This window comes from Meles meles, chromosome 2, assembly GCF_922984935.1.
Source record: "Meles meles chromosome 2, mMelMel3.1 paternal haplotype, whole genome shotgun sequence".
NCBI classification, from domain to species: domain Eukaryota; kingdom Metazoa; phylum Chordata; class Mammalia; order Carnivora; family Mustelidae; genus Meles; species Meles meles.
Genome location: NC_060067.1, coordinates 59,454,332 through 59,473,122, shown reverse-complemented (window position 1 = coordinate 59,473,122; position 18,791 = coordinate 59,454,332).

Below are 18,791 nucleotides of genomic sequence, written 5' to 3'. Positions count from 1 at the left end.
ATGAAGGCAGAGGTTTAATCTCCTTTTGGAAAGTTTTTAAAAAATATTTTACTTGTCTATTTGAAAGGAGAGAGAGAGCCAGAGAGGGAACACAAGCAGGGGAGTGGGTGAAGAAGAAGTCTTTTCGAAGATCAGAGAGTAGGGAGCCTGATGCGTGGCTATATCCCAGGAACCCAGGATCACTACTGGAGCCAAAAGCAGATGCCCAATCTGCTATCCAGGTGCCCAGTAAGCTAAAAGTTAATAGGGAAGGGCTTAGATTTTTAGGTAAGAAATACTGGATGAGAGACTGGATAAATGATGGTGTCATATGAGTTTTGTGGAGGATTAGGTTTGGAAAGGGAGAATTTTAAAATTGTGGTTTGGTCATGGTTTTGAGAAGACTAGTTAACATCTTGGAAGAGATTTCAAGTATACAGTTAGAGATAGCAAGTTATGTATGGAAACAAATACTTTTGGTTCAAAAGAGCTAATATCACAATGGTGTCTTGAAAATTGGCCATGCATTGGGTACATTTGCACTAGTCATTTAATGCTACAATCTTTTTTTTTAAGATTTTATTTATTTATTTGACAGACAGAGATTACAAGTAGGCAGAGAGAGAGGAGGAAGCAGGCTCCGCGCTGAGCAGAGAGCCTGATGTGGGGCTTGATCCCAGGACTCTGGGATCATGACCTGAGCCGAAGGCAGAGGCTTTAACCCACTGAGCCACCCAGGCACCCCCTCCCCTTTTTTTTTAATCTAGAGAGGAGGTAGGAATAAAAGGTTCAGAGAGTTGCAATGAAGTACAACAGTAAGACCTAAGATTGACTAAATCTGTTTATAAATAGTATTTAAGTTAAATGACGATATCTTAGGAGCAAACATAGGCAGAGAAAAGATAAGCTTCAGAAACTAACATCTGAGACCCTCCAGCATTCAGATGTTTGAAAACTGAGAACGTGCTATGTTGAAAGTGAAGAGAGTACAGTTGGACCAACAACTGTGTCTAATCCTGGTGAGAAGTTGTGTAAAAGAGTGATTGAACCTCAACTGTCTTTTTGGTAATGTGGAGTCATTGGTGACACTGATTAGACTGGGGGCCTCACTGGAACATGTTCAGAAGATAAAAATGGCTTGCTTCCCCCTCAATTCACTTTACTCTTCCAACTTTTCTCTAATGCATAGGCTTTGCTGGGCTCTCTAATTAACTAGTTAGTTAATAATCTATTCATTTTTCTTATTTTATTCATTGATTTTTGCACTTTATTTAAACATTTCACTTCATAATGTGAGGAAGATATTAGTAAAACATCACACATTTAAGCAATATGAGCCCTTAATGGGGTCCTGTGGGAAGAACAGCTGAGATAAACCTTCAGCATATTCTACTTCCTACAGTCTAGACTTGCAAGCAACATAAATTGTGTGTGTGTGTGTGTGTGTGTGTGTGTGCGCGCGCGCGTGTGCGCGCACGCATGACAGCTTTGTTGGAATGGGTTTTAAATTTAGAGGGTAAATTTTTTGATAAAAGATTTTTGCAAATTTTTACAGCAAATATTTGAATAGTGAAACTTCAGGTAGTAAGCAAGACACATAAAACACATGAAAACAATCATGTTTCATGTTTGAAAATATTTTAAAATGGAAACAAGGCAAGGCAATGTAGTAGCAATGTAGTCTTTGCAGTTTAAAAATCTGACTTGAAAGTTTGGTTCTGGAACTAGATGTTTGAGACTACCTGTGTGATCTCAGCTGGAAGCTTAGCCTCCCTCTCCAAGTCTTAATTTTCTTTATTGTAAAATTTGTTATAATATTAACATTTTTGGATCATCATGGGGATTAAAATGGAAAATTTACAGATGGGGATTAGTATAATATGTAGGTAGCTAGTAAGTGTCCCATATATGGTAGCAAAATAAAAAGGAAGACAGCATTGTAAGAAACAGGTTTTTTTCCATATACTAGTGACTTAATCAGAACATGTTCGTATTAACTCCAAGAAGAATATACTAGTGACTTAATCAGAACATGTTCGTATTAACTCCAAGAAGTTGTTGGTTGGTGAAAGGAGATCACACTGAAAATGCAATATTTTTTTTTAAAGATCACAAGTAGGCAGAGAGGCAGGCAGAGAGAGAGAGGAGGAAGCAGCCTCCCTGAGGAGTGGAGAGCCCGATGCAGGGCTTTATCCCAGGCCCCGGGATCATGACCTGAGCCGAAGGCAGAGGCTTTAACCTGCTGAGCCACCCAGGTGCCCCAGATCTGTTTCTTTCTTTTATTTTCTGTTCTCTTATCTGTAGGCACTGGTATGGTCAAGACTGACTGATCAGAAAGGAGAAAGAAAAAGCGCTCTAAATATTTAGCCAAACACTTTTGGTCAGGACAGTGTTTATTCAATACATGAATAAAATCATAAGCTAACCAAAACCAAAAATCTTTCCAACATCAAGGTATCCAGTCTCATTTATCTTGAGTTCATCAGTCACATGTCTCATTTAAAATGAACTAAGGGTATCTAGTTCAATTCCCTTATTCTGCACTTCAGGCTTCTGAGACCCAAAGGGAAAAGGACTTAGCTAAACTCCTAAGCCACCTTGCTTCTGAGAGTATAAAGCAGATAATCTATGTAACCTGCTTTGTGCAATTCAATATAAAGAATGGAGTTACTTGAATGTCTCACTCTTAAAGACTTTTATTTCTTTCAATATATGGAATCATCGTATGTGAAGTCTGAAGGCATTATAGAGATTATCTAGATCCAAGACCTTGTTTTTCAGAGGAAGAAATGAATGCATGCGGAGAAGAAATGGATTGCCCCAAGGTCAGCTAATGATACTACTGAGATTGGAATCTATGCCTCCCTAACTTTCAAACCACTTCTCTGTCCACTGAAATAGAATACTTGGAGGATGCTAAAACTCCAAAGGACATACAATTGGATTCTGAGATGATGTCATATATTAAGAATGAATAGTTGCAAGCTTTTCATTGAACAATGGCAAAGACACTCATCTTGCTTTTCCTTTGAGAAATATCGGACTAGAGACTGGTTTTGCAAATTTTGCTTCTAAGGCACAGACTCCTTGACATGTCTTCTTTTCTTTTTTCCTCTGTAAGCTGGTCTAATGCCTAGAGCTTTCATTAAGTTTCCAGCCACATTTTTCTGTTAATTTGAGAAAGAATAGTATCTGTTTTATCCTGAAATGTTTTTGTTTTCTAGGAAATCTTGCTTACACTTACCAATATCAAAAAAATGCAATTTGGTCATGAAGGTGGGATTCACTGGGACTTGGTTTATTAAATGTTTATTTCCTGGGGTAAGAAAAGATTCTCCTCTCCCTTCAATGAGTGTGGTTGCCATTATCTAAGTAGTTTTGGAAGTTAAGATTGCTGATGTATCTGAGAGAAGCCTCAGAAACACACAATCATCTGTGTGTTTTCAATCCTCAGTTCTTTGGCTTATATCCCTTTCTGTGTGTTTTTCCCAGATTTTGGTCATCCTTGGGTAAGATATACTGTACGATTTTGGAATCCTGATAAATTTGTACTGTTTTAAATGTGATTTGTGATGTTACTTACTTTTTCTCTTAAAAGGGTAATGAATTTTATCATTTCATTACGTTTTAGATGCATATGTTGTTTTGTGTATCACATAGTGTATCTATATCTATAAAAGTATATAGTAAAAAGTTTTCTTCCTACACTCCACATTCCATCCACTCAGTTTCTATTCTCTCATACTTCAATAAATGCTCAATAATATTAGTCTCTTATGTATCTTTAGCTATTTGTTATAAGATTAAGTACAAATATGTATGTCTTAGAATTCCCATTTTTTATTAATGTTAACATCCTTACACATCTATCTGCACATTGATCTTTTCACTTAACAATATACCTTGGTTATCTTTCCATGTCATTTGGCAAAAAACAACCCTCCACAATTATTTGAATTAGCTTAATATTTCATTTTAGACTATAATCCTATTGATGGACATTTGGATTCATTCTAATCTTTTGCTACTAGACATGATGTAACAAATAATATAGTAATATTTTGTTTCACTGGTATAAGTTCCTAGAAATATGATTAATGAATCAAAGAAAAAACATTTATTATATTGACCACTACAGAAAAATTATCCTTCATGCACCTTATACCACCAACATATTAATATATCTTTTTTCACAGCTTTATAAATGTAACAAACTATAAAAAAATGAATTTACTTTTTTTAAGACTTTTTAAACAATTTATTTGGGAGAGGGAGAGAGAGAGAGAGAGGGAGCAGGAATGGGGGAGAGGCAAAGGGGAGGGAAAAATAAACTATTCACTGAGCAGAAAGTCCAACATGGGGCTGGATCTGAAACCCTGGGATCATGACCCATGACAGAGGCAGATGCTTAACTGATTGAGCCACCCAGGTTCCCCAAATTTGAATTTTCTTAACAATTTGATGAATCAAAATAATGTCTCAGGCTTGTAATTTTAGAGAGGATGTAACAGTTCATAATATGTCAATGCTTCCAATGCACAAATTAGGAAAAAATAAATTTCACATTTCACATTTTGAAGACAATGGAGAGTTGTAGAAGCAACGAAGTCAAGATGAAATAAAATTTCATATAATAGAGAGTACTTTATAAGTAAATTGATGATTTATGGCTATATTCTTCCCTGGATCATGTACTTATTCTGAATGTAGCCTGGGAAGCATGTTTATAAATATAAAAAAGACCCTACAAAATAAAAGAAAATCCAAGAGGTGACTCTACTAAAGGAATGAGGAAACTGTGAAATGTTTGGCAATCAGACAGTGCTGTGTGACAGATTGGAAACTAGAAGAAGTCCGAATTCATAGCATTGGTTCCCCTAAGACACTTATTCCATTCTTGGGAATCATAAGAAACTGAGCCCAAAGCTCCCAAAAGACAGAGTCAAATCCCCTTCAGTCTCATGGAACAAGGGACATAAAGTCTTGATAGAGGGAGTATTCTTGCCACAAGCACATATTTGTTTTCCTCTTTGCACTTCTCAGCTTGTGAAACTGTGTGAGTCAAGAAGGTAAAAAATCTGAAGAGCAAAACTGTCTCTCCCAGTTTCTTTCAGAGATGAAGAGACAGAAACCTTCCAGTCTCTACCAATAAACCAGAAAGGCCATACTTGAGGTACAAAGATTTTATTTATTTATTTGACAGACAGAGATCACAAGTAGGCAGAAAGGCAGGCAGAGAGAGAGGAGGAAGCAGACCCCCTGCTGAGCAGAGAGCCCAACGTGGGGTTCGATCCCAGTACCCTGGGATCATGACCTGAGCCGAAGGCAGAGGCTTTAACCCACTGAGCCACTCAGGTGCCCCAAGAGGTAACATCATTAAACATCAACTGTGTGTCAGGTATATGTTAGATATTACATTTTTCATATATAATTCTATGTATATATAGTACATACAGTTGTAAAGATGTAATTTTACCCACAGTCCTGTGAAGTAGTTGTAATTTTCACTAAGTACATATAATACATACATTTGCAAAGATACAATTCCAGACACAGTCCTGTGAAGTAATTGTCATTTTCACTAAGTACATATAGTACATAAATTTGCAAAGATACAATTCCAGACACAGTCCTATGAAGTAGTTACTATTTTCATATACTGCATATGGGAAAAATGAAATCAATTCAGAAAAATATAAATATCATAAAATTTTGGGGTAGTTGAAATAAGACTCAAGATCACATATTCCTGAAAGAGATGATAACCAGGATATATAATTACTGATTCAAAAACCAAAGTTATAAGATTTGGGGAAGTATAGTAATTTCCAATAATTTCTTATAAAAATTTTGTGAGAAATGTAACCATCAAAAGATCTAATACTGAAATTCTTCTCTGCATTTTTATATAAAAGTCAGAAGGTAACGTCATTGCAAATAAACAACAGACAAGCTTTAAAATGAACCTTTAGTTGAACCTGTACTTGCTCTATTTCAATGGCCAAAATGGAATTAAATTCTATAAAAGTGGAAAGTCTGAGAAAAATACACACGCTCTGTCTTTTCTTCCTTAGTGACTGTGGAAGCACATTTTCCAGTTGGAGTTTATATAATATGGCAGAACTTCTATAAACCTGGGTCCCTGAGTGACTGGTTCAGAGTCCTTTGACTATCCTCATTAAACATGCATCATGAACGAGAAATAAAGCTTTGTTGTGTTAGATCCTTGAAATACTGAGTTAGTTACCATAGTTTTACCTATTAACTATGTTAATAGCCTATTCTGATCAATGTTCTACAACAGAACTTTTGTGAGAAGGAAAAGAGTTTGTACAATACCTATTAAGGAGCCTATGTTCAATAAATGTTAAATACTAATATCAAAAATTCATACTTCTTTAAGTTATTCTGTATACTTTACAAAGACCTTTAGAAAAAAGTTTTGAAGAAAAACAACATTTAAAGATTTTATTTATTTGAGAGAGAGAGAGAGAGAGATAACACAAGCAGGGAGAGGGGCAGTGGGAGAGGGAGAAGCAGATACCCTGCAGAGCAAGGAGCCTGATATATGGAGCTCAACCCTAGGACCCCGAGATCATGACCTGAACCAAAGGTCAATGCTTAACCAACTGAGCCACCCAGGTGCCACAAGTTTTGAGAATTTAATCTAAGACCAGAAAGATAGTTATAAAATGTACTAAATCTCCTTCTAGCATAGTTTCTTATGAAAATGTAGATAAAACGATAAAATAATGATTTCACATTACTGAAACTCACCTCCCCAAATCCCCAGTTCTTGAAATTCAACAAAAATTGATAAAAGTAATGAATAATTCTTTTAGTCAAAGGATTTATCTTATGTGAAAATATATTTATTTATTCATTCACCTCTAGTTTATTATTCAATAATTTAAAAATATATGTTGAGCTATGGTTGGTTATTCCTACTTTCTATAAAAGATTTACTTATTTATTTTAGAAAGAGAAAGAGCATACAAGTGGGGGTAAGATGGGGAGGGAAAGGGAAAGAATGCTCAAGCAGACTCTCTGCTGAGCATGAAACCCTATATGGGGCTCAATCCCAGGATCTTGAGATAATGACTTGAGCTGAAATCAAGTCAGAAGCTCAACTGACTGAGCCACACAAGCACCCCCGTACTTCTCTTTTAATGGGGATTCCTAATGATGTTAGCCATCTGAAGTTGATGGAAGATATAATGAGACATGTATGCAAACTGAAATGGGTGAAATGGTTAGAAAGAGAGGGATGATCTCCTAAGTACCACATTTGAGAAAACAAGAAAGACATGGCAGAATATGGCAGAAAATATGGCTGAGTTGCCTATGAGAACAACATAAAACATACGCAAGAGATTCCAAGGACAAGGGTGCCCAGAAGATATCGTGGGTATGGGGAACTTTGATGAATGTAGTCAAAGGGTAGGGAAAGCTGAGAAGTCAAAGACATGGGGGTTGAGAGTCCAAAGTAATAAGTAGGAGGGGTGTTGGTGAAAATGATGAAGATAAGCTCTGCTGGTGTCAGTGGAGTCTCTGTACCTCTTGTGGTGCGGGCACAGTACAGCATGTGCCAGACCTATCTGAACACGCCTACTATTGTCTGAATGTGTAGGAAACAGTGCATGCAATTGGAAATCAGCTAGTTATACCACAAAGATATTGGAGGGATAAAATGAAATTTTCTATTTATACAAAGAAATATTTTATTATATATACAAGGTGTTTTACATTTATTTTTCATTTGCATATTTAAAATATTTTGACTACATTTTCTGTGTTAGAAATAGTTCTAGGTTTGGGTGATTTAATGATGAATAAAACAAATGAGTCAGCTCTACCTTCTGGGAGCTAGTATTCCAGTAGGAAATAAACACAGTACATCATTGTAAACAAATAAACATATGATATAATGTCAAGTAGTGATAAATTCTGTGGAAAAAAAAAAGAAATTGTGATGAAAGAAGAGGAGTGATAAGATGTAGGGATTATTTCCGGTGGGGCGCTGGTGGCTCAGTCAGTTAAACATCTGCCATTGGCTCAGGTCATGATCTCAGAGTCCAAGGATCAAGCTCCATGTCTGGCTCCCCACTTGGTGGAAAGCCTACTTCTCCTTCTGTCCCTCACCCTGGTTGTTGCTCTCTCTTTCAAATAAAAAGAAAAAGAAAAGAGTATTTTTACTTTCTTTTTGGGAGTATTTTTACAAGTGGATATTGTCTAGGATTGAATGAATATTATACAAATATACCTTGATAAAAGAATCTTTTCAAGGTCAGATCTCTCATGATGAAGAGGACATTTTATAGTAAAGAGAGTCCTGAGTCAGGGAGAACAGTGAGTATGACATGGTGGAAATGTTCTCAAGTAGAATGCCTCTGATACAATCCCATAGAGACCACACAGAATGAAGAAGCCTTATTCTGTCCTTCAAACTCTCCAAATATAGTCTACTCAAAATGCTGCTTTATAACACTTCTTCCATTATTTTCTCTAAAGGTTATTCAAATCTTTGAATGCTATTAAACTAGTTTATTGACTTTTGAGAGGAGAAACAATGTTTTACACTGCTTTACAGTTAAACATCTATCTGCAATGATTTTCATCCAGATAAAAGGCAGAAAATGCAAATATATAAGATAATTTGATTAAATATATAATGATACTTCCATACAAAGTAACATTATTCATAAATTGAAGATGTACTTTAACAAAGTATTTAGTCACAGAAGAAATGCTCAAAAATTAATGTTAAGTGAGAAAATTAGATGTATTTTTATGAACTTTAAAAAAAAAGATTTTATTTATTTATTTGACAGACTGAGATCACAAGCAGGGAGAGAGGAAGGCAGAGTGAGGAGGGTAGCAGGCTCCCCACTGAGCAGAGAGCCTGAAGGAGGCTCAGTCCCAGGACCCTGAGATCATGACCTGAGCTGAAGGCAGAGGCTTAATCCACTGAGCCACCCAGGCACACCAGATACATTTTTATGAACTTTTGGTTTGTGGTTTCACAAATAAGGAACTTGGAATTTGCCACTACATCTTAACAAATACTCAATAGCACAAACAAGTTCTCATAGTAAATATGGGAGAAAAACTTTCTCATGGTTTTGGCAGGAGGAGGGGAAAAGGAACCATTTTGAAATACACCTGAGTACTCTGTTCTTAACAGGAACTGCCCTCAGGAGAATTTAATCAGAGCCTTACCTGCTGGGCTATTATCAGAGCTTAAGGCCTTGGGGAAGGAAAATCCTCAACTTCAGTCATCTATAGCCTTCCATGTGGGAGAAGAGAAGTACCAATTCTAATCCACACTAACCATCCTATAGCACCTATGTGGGGAGAAAAAACCCTAAGAAACAGTCATGAGGTTCATTGACTGAAAGCATAAGCTTACTATAAGACAGAGATTTAATCAGAGGTTACAGAATGCTCTACCCTTACACTCTATTACCACATTAGTAAGGGCTTATTCATGGTAGTTCCCTTTACTTTTATGTCCGGCTATCAGAAAAAAAAAATTACAAGGCATACTAATAGGCAAAACTGCAATTTGAAGAGATAGAGCAAGCACTGGAATCAGACATGGCAGGGATTTTGGAATTATCAGACCAGGAACTATGAACTATTAATCATACAACTATGATTAATATGCTAAGCTTCCTAATGGATAAAGGAGGCAACATGTAAGAACAGATGGGCAGTATAATCAGAGACGGAAATCCTAAGAAAGGACCAAACAGAAATTCTAGAGATCAAAACACTGTAGCAGAAATAAAGAATGCTTTGATGAACTTACTAGTAGAATGGACATGCCTAAGGAAAGAATCTCTGAGTTTGAGGATGTAGCAATAAAAACCTTCAAAACTGAAAAGGAAATAAAAAAAAGATTGAAAAAAAAAAAGAACAGAATATCTGAGAACTGTAGGACAACCACAAAAGGCATAACAAACATCTAATGTAAGAGAACAAAGAAAGAAAAGAACAGGAGAAATATTTGAAACAATAATGACTTAGACTTTCTCCTAATTAATGCCAGACACCAAACTACAGACCCTGGAAGCTCAGAGAATTCTAGAGAAGAAAAATGTTAAAAGAAACTGCACCTAGACATATCATATTCTAACTACATAATATCATAGAGAAAAAAAAATCCTGAAAAACATCTGATTGCTCAGAAACCATACAAGCAAGAAATAATGGAGTGAAATATTTAAACTGTTGAGAGTAAAGGAATACTAAAAACTACCTATCTATAATTCTATCCTTTGTGAAATTATCCTTAAGAATGAAAATAAATAGAAAATTTCTCAGGCAAACAAAAATTAAAGGAATTTGTTGCCAGTTGACCTGCCCTATAAGAAATATTAAAAGAAGTTCTTTAGAGAGAAGAAAAATGATACATCAGAAAACAATCCATATAAAGAAAAGAAGAACATCAAAGAAGGAATAGGTGAAGGTAAGATAAAAACTTTTCTTTAAGATTTTATTTATTTGACAGAGAGAGGAACAATGAGAGAGGGAACACAAGCGGGATAGAAAAAAGCAGACTTCCTGCTAAGCAGGGAGAAAGATGTGGAGATTGATCCCAGGACCTTAGGATCATGACCTGAACTAAAGGTAGACACTTAACAACTGAGCCATCCGGGCACCCCAGAACTTTTGCATTTTTTTATTTTTCTTATTCTGAATTCATCAAGTATGCTCAAAATAATAATAGCAACAATGTATTTGATTATGTATGCTTATGTACACATCATATATAACTGTACATAACATGTTAATGCATGCATATGCATATATATAGGTATATATATACACACACACACATACTCACGTAAGTGAAATGAATGACAACAATGATATGGGGACAGGAGAGAGGAAGAGTTAGGATTATTTCGTTATCGTATGGTACTCATACTAACATATACTAGCATACTGGTTTTTTTTTTTAATTTTTTTTAATTTTTTTTTAAAGATTTTATTTATTTATTTGACAGAAAGAGATCACAAGTAGGCAGAGAGGCAGGCAGAGAGAGAATGAGAGGGAAGCAGGCTGCTCATGGAACAGAGAGCCCGATGCGGGACTCGATCCCAGGACCCTGAGATCATGACCTGAGCCGAAGGCAGCGGCTTAAACCACTGAGCCACCCAGGCGCCCATAGCATACTGTTTTTTGAAAGTGGCCTTGGATCACTTGTAAATGTATATTGCAAATTCTAGGTCAACCACTTAAAAAAGTATTAAAGGAAATATAACTGGTAGTCTAAGAGAGTAAATGGATTCATGTAAAATGCTCAACTCAAACCACAATGGTAGAAAGAGAATGAATGACAACAAGAACAAGGAATAAGGGCAGTAAATAGAAAACAGTAACAAGAGTGGTTGGTATGAATCCAGCTACATCAATAATCACCTCAATTGCACTCAAAAGCACCATTTAAAAGACTGAGATTGTCAGAGTGGATCCAATACAACCTAAACATATGTTTTCTATAAGAAACCCACCATAAATGTACAGACACATACAGACTAAATATAAGTGGGTGGAGATAAACTTTCACACACAATTACAGTTCTGTAAGAATTGCATGTGTGCGTGAATGTAATGTGTGTGTTTGAGTGAAAGTTTATGGCCTAAGACTGGAAGAATAGGAACTGACATACTACAGTTGTCATCTTCATGTAGTAAATTTAAAGATGAGATTTTTTACTAATTTATTTTTATGTGTTATAAAATTAGTCAGTTAATTATTTAATTATTATTGAACACATTATTCATAGTAGCTTTATAATTATACACTGTAAGATGTTATTAAAGATTCTAGCACCCAGGTTGACAAATGGACATAGTATATGAACAAAAACTTTGCAGCAGAAGAAATACAAATTACCTACAAACATATGAAAAAAATTCTTCAACATCACTAGCAACGAAATAAATGTGAATTAAATAATCATAAAATGACATATTTTCTGTCAAAGTGGCAATTTGAAGAAAACTAACAGATGTATATTGATTCAGGCCTCATTCATGACTGGTGAGGATGTAAAATTATATATTTAAGAAAATAACTTGGCAATATATGTCAATGTCTTATATATATTTTTTCCCATTTTATTTATTTTTCAGCGTAACAGTATTCATTCTTTTTGCACAACACCCAGTGCTCCATGCAAAACGTGCCCTCCCCATTACCCACCACCTGTTCCCCCAACCTCCCACCCCTGACCCTTCAAAACCCTCAGGTTGTTTTTCAGAGTCCATAGTCTCTTATGGTTCACCTCCCCTCCCCAATGTCCATAGCCCGCTCCCCCTCTCCCAATCCCACCTCCCCCCAGCAACCCCCAGTTTGTTTTGTGAGATTAAGAGTCATTTATGGTTTGTCTCCCTCCCAATCCCATCTTGTTTCATTTATTCTTCTCCTATCCCCCTACCCCCCCATGTTGCTTCTCCATGTCCTCATATCAGGGAGATCATATGATAGTTGTCTTTCTCCGATTGACTTATTTCACTAAGCATGATACGCTCTAGTTCCATCCACGTCGTCGCAAATGGCAAGATTTCTTTTCTTTTGATGGCTGCATAGTATTCCATTGTGTATATATACCACCTCTTCTTTATCCATTCATCTGTTGATGGACATCTAGGTTCTTTCCATAGTCTGGCTATTGTAGACATTGCTGCTATAAACATTCGGGTACACGTGCACCTTCGGATCACTATGTTTGTATCTTTAGGGTAAATACCCAGTAGTGCAATTGCTGGGTCATAGGGTAGTTCTATTTTCAACATTTTGAGGAACCTCCATGCTGTTTTCCAGAGTGGTTGCACCAGCTTGCATTCCCACCAACAGTGGAGGAGGGTTCCCCTTTCTCCACATCCTCGCCAGCATCTGTCATTTCCTGACTTGTTAATTTTAGCCATTCTGACTGGTGTGAGGTGATATCTCATTGTGGTTTTGATTTGTATTTCCCTGATGCCGAGTGACGTGGGGCACTTTTTCATGTGTCTGTTGGCCATCTGGATGTCTTCTTTGCAGAAATGTCTGTTCATGTCCTCTGCCCATTTCTTGATTGGATTGTTTGTTCTTTGGGTGTTGAGTTTGCTAAGTTCCTTATAGATTTTGGATACTAGCTCTTTATCTGATATGTCGTTTGCAAATATCTTCTCCCATTCTGTCAGCTGTCTTTTGGTTTTGTTAACTGTTTCCTTTGCTGTGCAAAAGCTTTTGATCTTGATGAAATCCCAATAGTTCATTTTTGCCCTTGCTTCCCTCAATTTCTTTCATGAGTACTTTATAATTTTCTGTGTATAGATTCTTAGCCTCTTTGGTTAGGTTTATTCCTAGGTATCTTATAGTTTTGGGTGCAATTGTAAATGGGATTGACTCCTTAATTTCTCTTTCTTCTGTCTTGTTGTTGGTGTACAGAAATGCAACTGATTTCTGTGCATTGATTTTATATCCTGACACTTTACTGAATTCCTGTACAAGTTCTAGCAGTTTTGGGGTGGAGTCTTTTGGGTTTTCCACATATAGTATCATATCATCTGCGAAGAGTGATAGTTTGACTTCTTCTTTACCAATTTGGATGCCTTTAATTTCTTTTTGTTGTCTGATTGCTGAGGCTAGGACTTCTAGGACTATGTTGAATAGCAGTGGTGATAATGGACATCCCTGCCGTGTTCCTGACCTTAGCAGAAAAGCTTTCAGTTTTTCTCCATTGAGAATGATATTTGCGGTGGGTTTTTCATAGATGGCTTTGATAATATTGAGGTATGTGCCCTCTATCCCCACACTTTGAAGAGTTTTGATCAGGAAGGGATGCTGTATTTTGTCAAATGCTTTTTCAGCATCTATTGAGAGTATCCTATGGTTCTTGTTCTGTCTTTCATTAATGTGTTGTATCACATCGATTGATTTGCGGATGTTGAACCAACCCTGCAGCTCTGGAATAACTCCGACTTGATCGTGGTGAATAATCCTTTTAATGTACTGTTGAATCCTATTGGCTAGTATTTTGGCAAGAATTTTTGCGTCTGTGTTCATCAAGGATATTGGTCTGTAGTTCTCTTTTTTGGTGGGATCCTTGTCTGGTTTGGGGATCAAGGTGCTGCTGGCCTCATAAAATGAGTTTGGAAGTTTTCCTTCCATTTCTATTTTTTGGAACAGTTTCAGGAGAATAGGAATGAGTTCTTCTTTAAATGTTTGGTAGAATTCCCCTGGGAAGCCGTCTGGCCCTGGGCTTTTGTTTGTTTGGAGATTTTTGATGACTGTTTCAATCTCCTTACTGGTTATGGGCCTGTTCAGGTTTTCTATTTCTTCCTGGTTCAGTTGTGGTAGTTTATATGTCTCTAGGAATGCATCCATTTCTTCCAGATTGTCCAATTTGTTGGCGTAGAGTTGCTCATAGTATGTTCTTATAATTGTCTGTATTTCTTTGGTGTTAGTTGTGATCTCTCCTCTTTCATTCATGATTTTATTTATTTGGGTCCTTTCGCTTTTCTTTTTGATGAGTCTGGCCAGGGGTTTATCAATCTTATTGATTCTTTCAAAGAACCAGCTCCTAGTTTCATTGATTTTTTCTATTGTTTTTTTTGTTTCTATTTCGTTGATTTCTGCTCTGATCTTTATGATTTCTCTTCTCCTGCTGGGTTTAGGGTATCTTTCTTGTTCTTTCTCCAGGTCCTTTATGCATAGGGTTAGGTTGTGTACTTGAGACCTTTCTTGTTTCTTGAGAAAGGCTTGTACCGCTATATATTTTCCTCTCAGGACTGCCTTTGCTGTGTCCCACAGATTTTGAACTGTTGTGTTTTCATTATCATTTGTTTCCATGAATTTTTTCAATTCTTCTTTAATTTCCTGGTTAACCCATTCATTCTTTAGAAGGATGCTGTTTAGTCTCCATGTACTTGGGTTCTTTCCAGCTTTCTTCTTGTGATTGAGTTCTAGCTTCAGAGTATTGTGGTCTGAAAATATGCAGGGAATAATCCTAATCTTTTGATACCGGTTGAGACCTGATTTGTGACCCAGGATGTGATCTATTCTGGAGAAGGTTCCATGTGCACTAGAGAAGAATGTGTATTCTGTTGCTTTGGGATGAAATGTTCTGAATATATCTGGGATGTCCATCTGGTCCAGTGTGTCATTTAAGGCCTTTATTTCCTTGTTGATCTTTTGCTTGGATGATCTGTCCATTTCAGTGAGGGGAGTGTTCAAGTCCCCTACTATTATTGTATTATTATTGATGTGTTTCTTTAATTTTCTTATTAATTGGTTGATATAGTTGGCTGCTCCCACGTTAGGGGCATAGATATTTAAAATTGTTAGATCTTCTTGTTGGACATCCCTTTGAGTAGGATATAGTGTCCTTCCTCATCTCTTATTATAGTCTTTGGCTTAAAATCTAATTGATCTGATATAAGGATTGCCACCCCAGCTTTCTTCTGATGCCCATTAGCATGGTAAATTGTTTTCCACCCCCTCACTTTAAATCTGGAGGTGTCTTCGCGTCTAAAATGAGTTTCTTGTAGGCAACATACTGATGGGTTTTGTTTTTTTATCCATTCTGATACCTTGTGTCTTTTGATTGGGGCATTTAGCCCATTAACATTCAGGGTAACTATTGAGAGATATGAATTTAGTGCCGTTATTAGCCTGTAAGGTGACTGTTACTGTATATTGTCTCTGTACCTTTCTGATCTACTACTTTTAGGCTCTCTCTTTGCTTAGAGGACCCCTTTCAATATTTCCTGTAGAGCTGGTTTGGTGTTTGCAAATTCTTTCAGTTTTTGTTTGTCCTGGAAGCTTTTGATCTCTCCTTCTATTTTCAATGATAGCCTAGCTGGATAAAGTATTCTTGGCTGCATGTTTTTCTCGTTTAGTGCTCTGAATATATCATGCCAGCTCTTTCTGGCCTGCCAGGTCTCTGTGGATAAGTCTGCCGCCAATCTAATATTTTTACCATTGTATGTTACAGACTTCTTTTCTCGGGCTGCTTTCAGGATTTTCTCTTTGTCACTAAGACTTGTAAATTTTACTATTAGGTGACGGGGTGTGGACCTATTCTTGTTGACTTTGAGGGGGGTTCTCTGCATCTCCTGGATTTTAATGCTTGTTCCCTTTGCCATATTAGGGAAATTCTCTCCAATGATTCTCTCTAATAGACCTTCTGCTCCCCTCTCTGTTTCTTCTTCTTCTGGAATCCCAATTATTCTAATGTTGTTTCATCTTATGGTGTCACTTATCTCTCGAATTCTCCCCTCATGGTCCAGTAGCTGTTTGTCCCTCTTTTGCTCGGCTTCCTTATTCTCTGTCATTTGGTCTTCTATATCACTAATTCTTTCTTCTGCCTCATTTATCCTAGCAGTGAGAGACTCCATTTTTGATTGCACCTCATTAATAACTTTTTTGATTTCAACTTGGTTAGATTTTAGTTCTTTAATTTCTCCAGAAAGGGCTTTAATATCTCCAGAGAGGGTTTCTCTAATATCTTCCATGCCTTTTTAGAGCCCGGCTAGAATGTTCAGAATCGTCATTCTGAACTCTTGATCTGACATATTACCCATGTCTGTGTTGATTAGGTCCCTAGCCTTCGGTACTGTCTCTTGTTCTTTTGTTTGTGGTGATTTTTTCCGCCTTGTCATTTTGTCCAGATAAGAGGATATGAAGGAGCAAATAAACTACTACAAGGGTGGCAAAGACCCCGGAAAAATGCGCTGTAACCAAATCAGAAGAGACCCCAAATTGTGGGGGGGAGAAAGGGGATAAAAACAGGTTCTGAAAAAAAAAGAAAAAAAAATTTTAAAAATAAAACAAATAAAAAATATAAAAAAGAAAGAAAAAATATATATATTTAGATGAACTAGTCAAAAAACGTTTAAAAAAAAGGGTAAAAGTTTTAAAAAATTTAGCAGAAGAAGAAAAAAGAAAAAAGAAAAAAAATTGAAAAAAGAAAAAAAATTGAAAAAAGAAAAAAAAATTGAAGTAGCCGCAAGACTAAAGAATCATGGGGAGAAAGCCATGAGTTCTGTGCTTTGCTTTCTCCTCCTCTGGAATTGCTCTGCTGTCTTAGGAATTGAATCTGCTTTCTCCTTGATAGATGAACTTCGTCCTGGCTGGATATTTTGTTGATCTTCTGGGGGAGGGGCCTGTTGTAGTGACTCTCAAGTGTCTTTGCCAGAGGCGGGATTGCACCGCCCTTACCGGCAGCCGGACTAAGTAATCGGCTCGGGTTCGCTTTTGGGAGCTTCTGTTCCCTGAACGCTTTCCGTAGAGTTCCGGAGGACGGGAATGAAAATGGCGGCCTCCTAGTCTCCAGCCTGGAGGAGCCGAGAGCCTGGGGCCCCACTCCTCAGTGCGCCCCCAGAGGACAGCACCCAATCACTCCCATATCCCCAGCCTCTAGCCGCGCTCCGAGCTCACCCAGCCCACGACCGTTTCAAGGTAACCCCGAGCTGAGAGTTCAGTCCTCGGCTCTGTCTCTGCAGCCGGCTTCTCTGTTCTAATACCTGCGAGCTCTCCGACACTCCGACACCCCCGATCCTTCTGTGACCCTGCGGGGCCTGGGGCCACGCTGGCCCCGCATGGGCTTCACCCCGGTTTAGCCCCTGGAGCAATGTCCCTCAGTGGAACAGACTTTTAAAAGTCCTGATTTTGTGCTCCGTTCCTCCGTCGCTTGCCAGGAGCCGGCCCCTCCCCCCGCGGTCTATCTTCCCGTCGTTTTAGATTCACTTCTCCGCCAGTCCTACCTTTCAGAAAGTGGTTGATTTTCTGTTTCTAGAGTTGCTGTTCTTCTTCTCTTCGCTCTCCCGTTGGATTTGTAGGTGTTTGCAATGTTTAGATAAGCTATCGAGATGATCTCCTGCTACCTGATGTAGTCTCAGGCTGCTACTTCTCCGCCATCTTCAAGAGAAACACTCTTATATATATTTTTTTAAGTCAGTAAAAACCCTTCTTGAATTCTATCCTCAGGATTAATTTGAAATTCAAACAAGGACGTTGTGCTTACCAGAATATTTTTTTTATAATGATGAATGATGATAAACAATCCACATATCCCCCATCCGGGGAAGAATTCAACAAATTATCTTGTATAGATATGAAAAATGCTATGCATATTTTCAAAATAGAATAAAGACCTCATGGCTTTTTAAAAAATTAGACAGTGTTCATGTTATTTCAGTTTTGTATACTTAGTTGGACAGAAATATATCAACACACTAAAACTGGTTATCTCTGCAAGAAGGAATTACTGGAAATAGTACTACTCTTTTACAATGTTTTTTTCTTCATGTTTGGATTTCTGAAACATGTGAAATAGGGTTGTGGAACTGAGATCAAGGATGTTATGTGACCTGCACAGAAAGTCTGGGACTATTTCCTCTAAAGCTTTCTTCCATGTCATACTGCACCCACTATATGATGCTGTGTCCCAAGGCTGGATATGTTGCCTACACAAACCCATGTGATTTGCAGAAACAAAACACATAGCAATTAAACATTTAGTTTTCATGAAGATGGCAGGTGTCTTCAACCTCTCTCTAGCCTTATCCAGTTCTTGTCTCTTGTGTCTAGCACCTGCCACTGAGAATGCTTGGGGATGAGGGATGTTGTGTGAACTTCAGGGATAGTTAAAGGGTTGGGGGGAATAACACGGCTGGGGTTATGTTAAGCATCATCTCACAAATAGCTCCTTGACCACCACGGTCCATGCCCATCAGGTCAGGATTATGAATTTCTCAAGTGAAGCGTATGTTATTCCCTATGAATTTACTTTAACACCTAAGGACAATATCA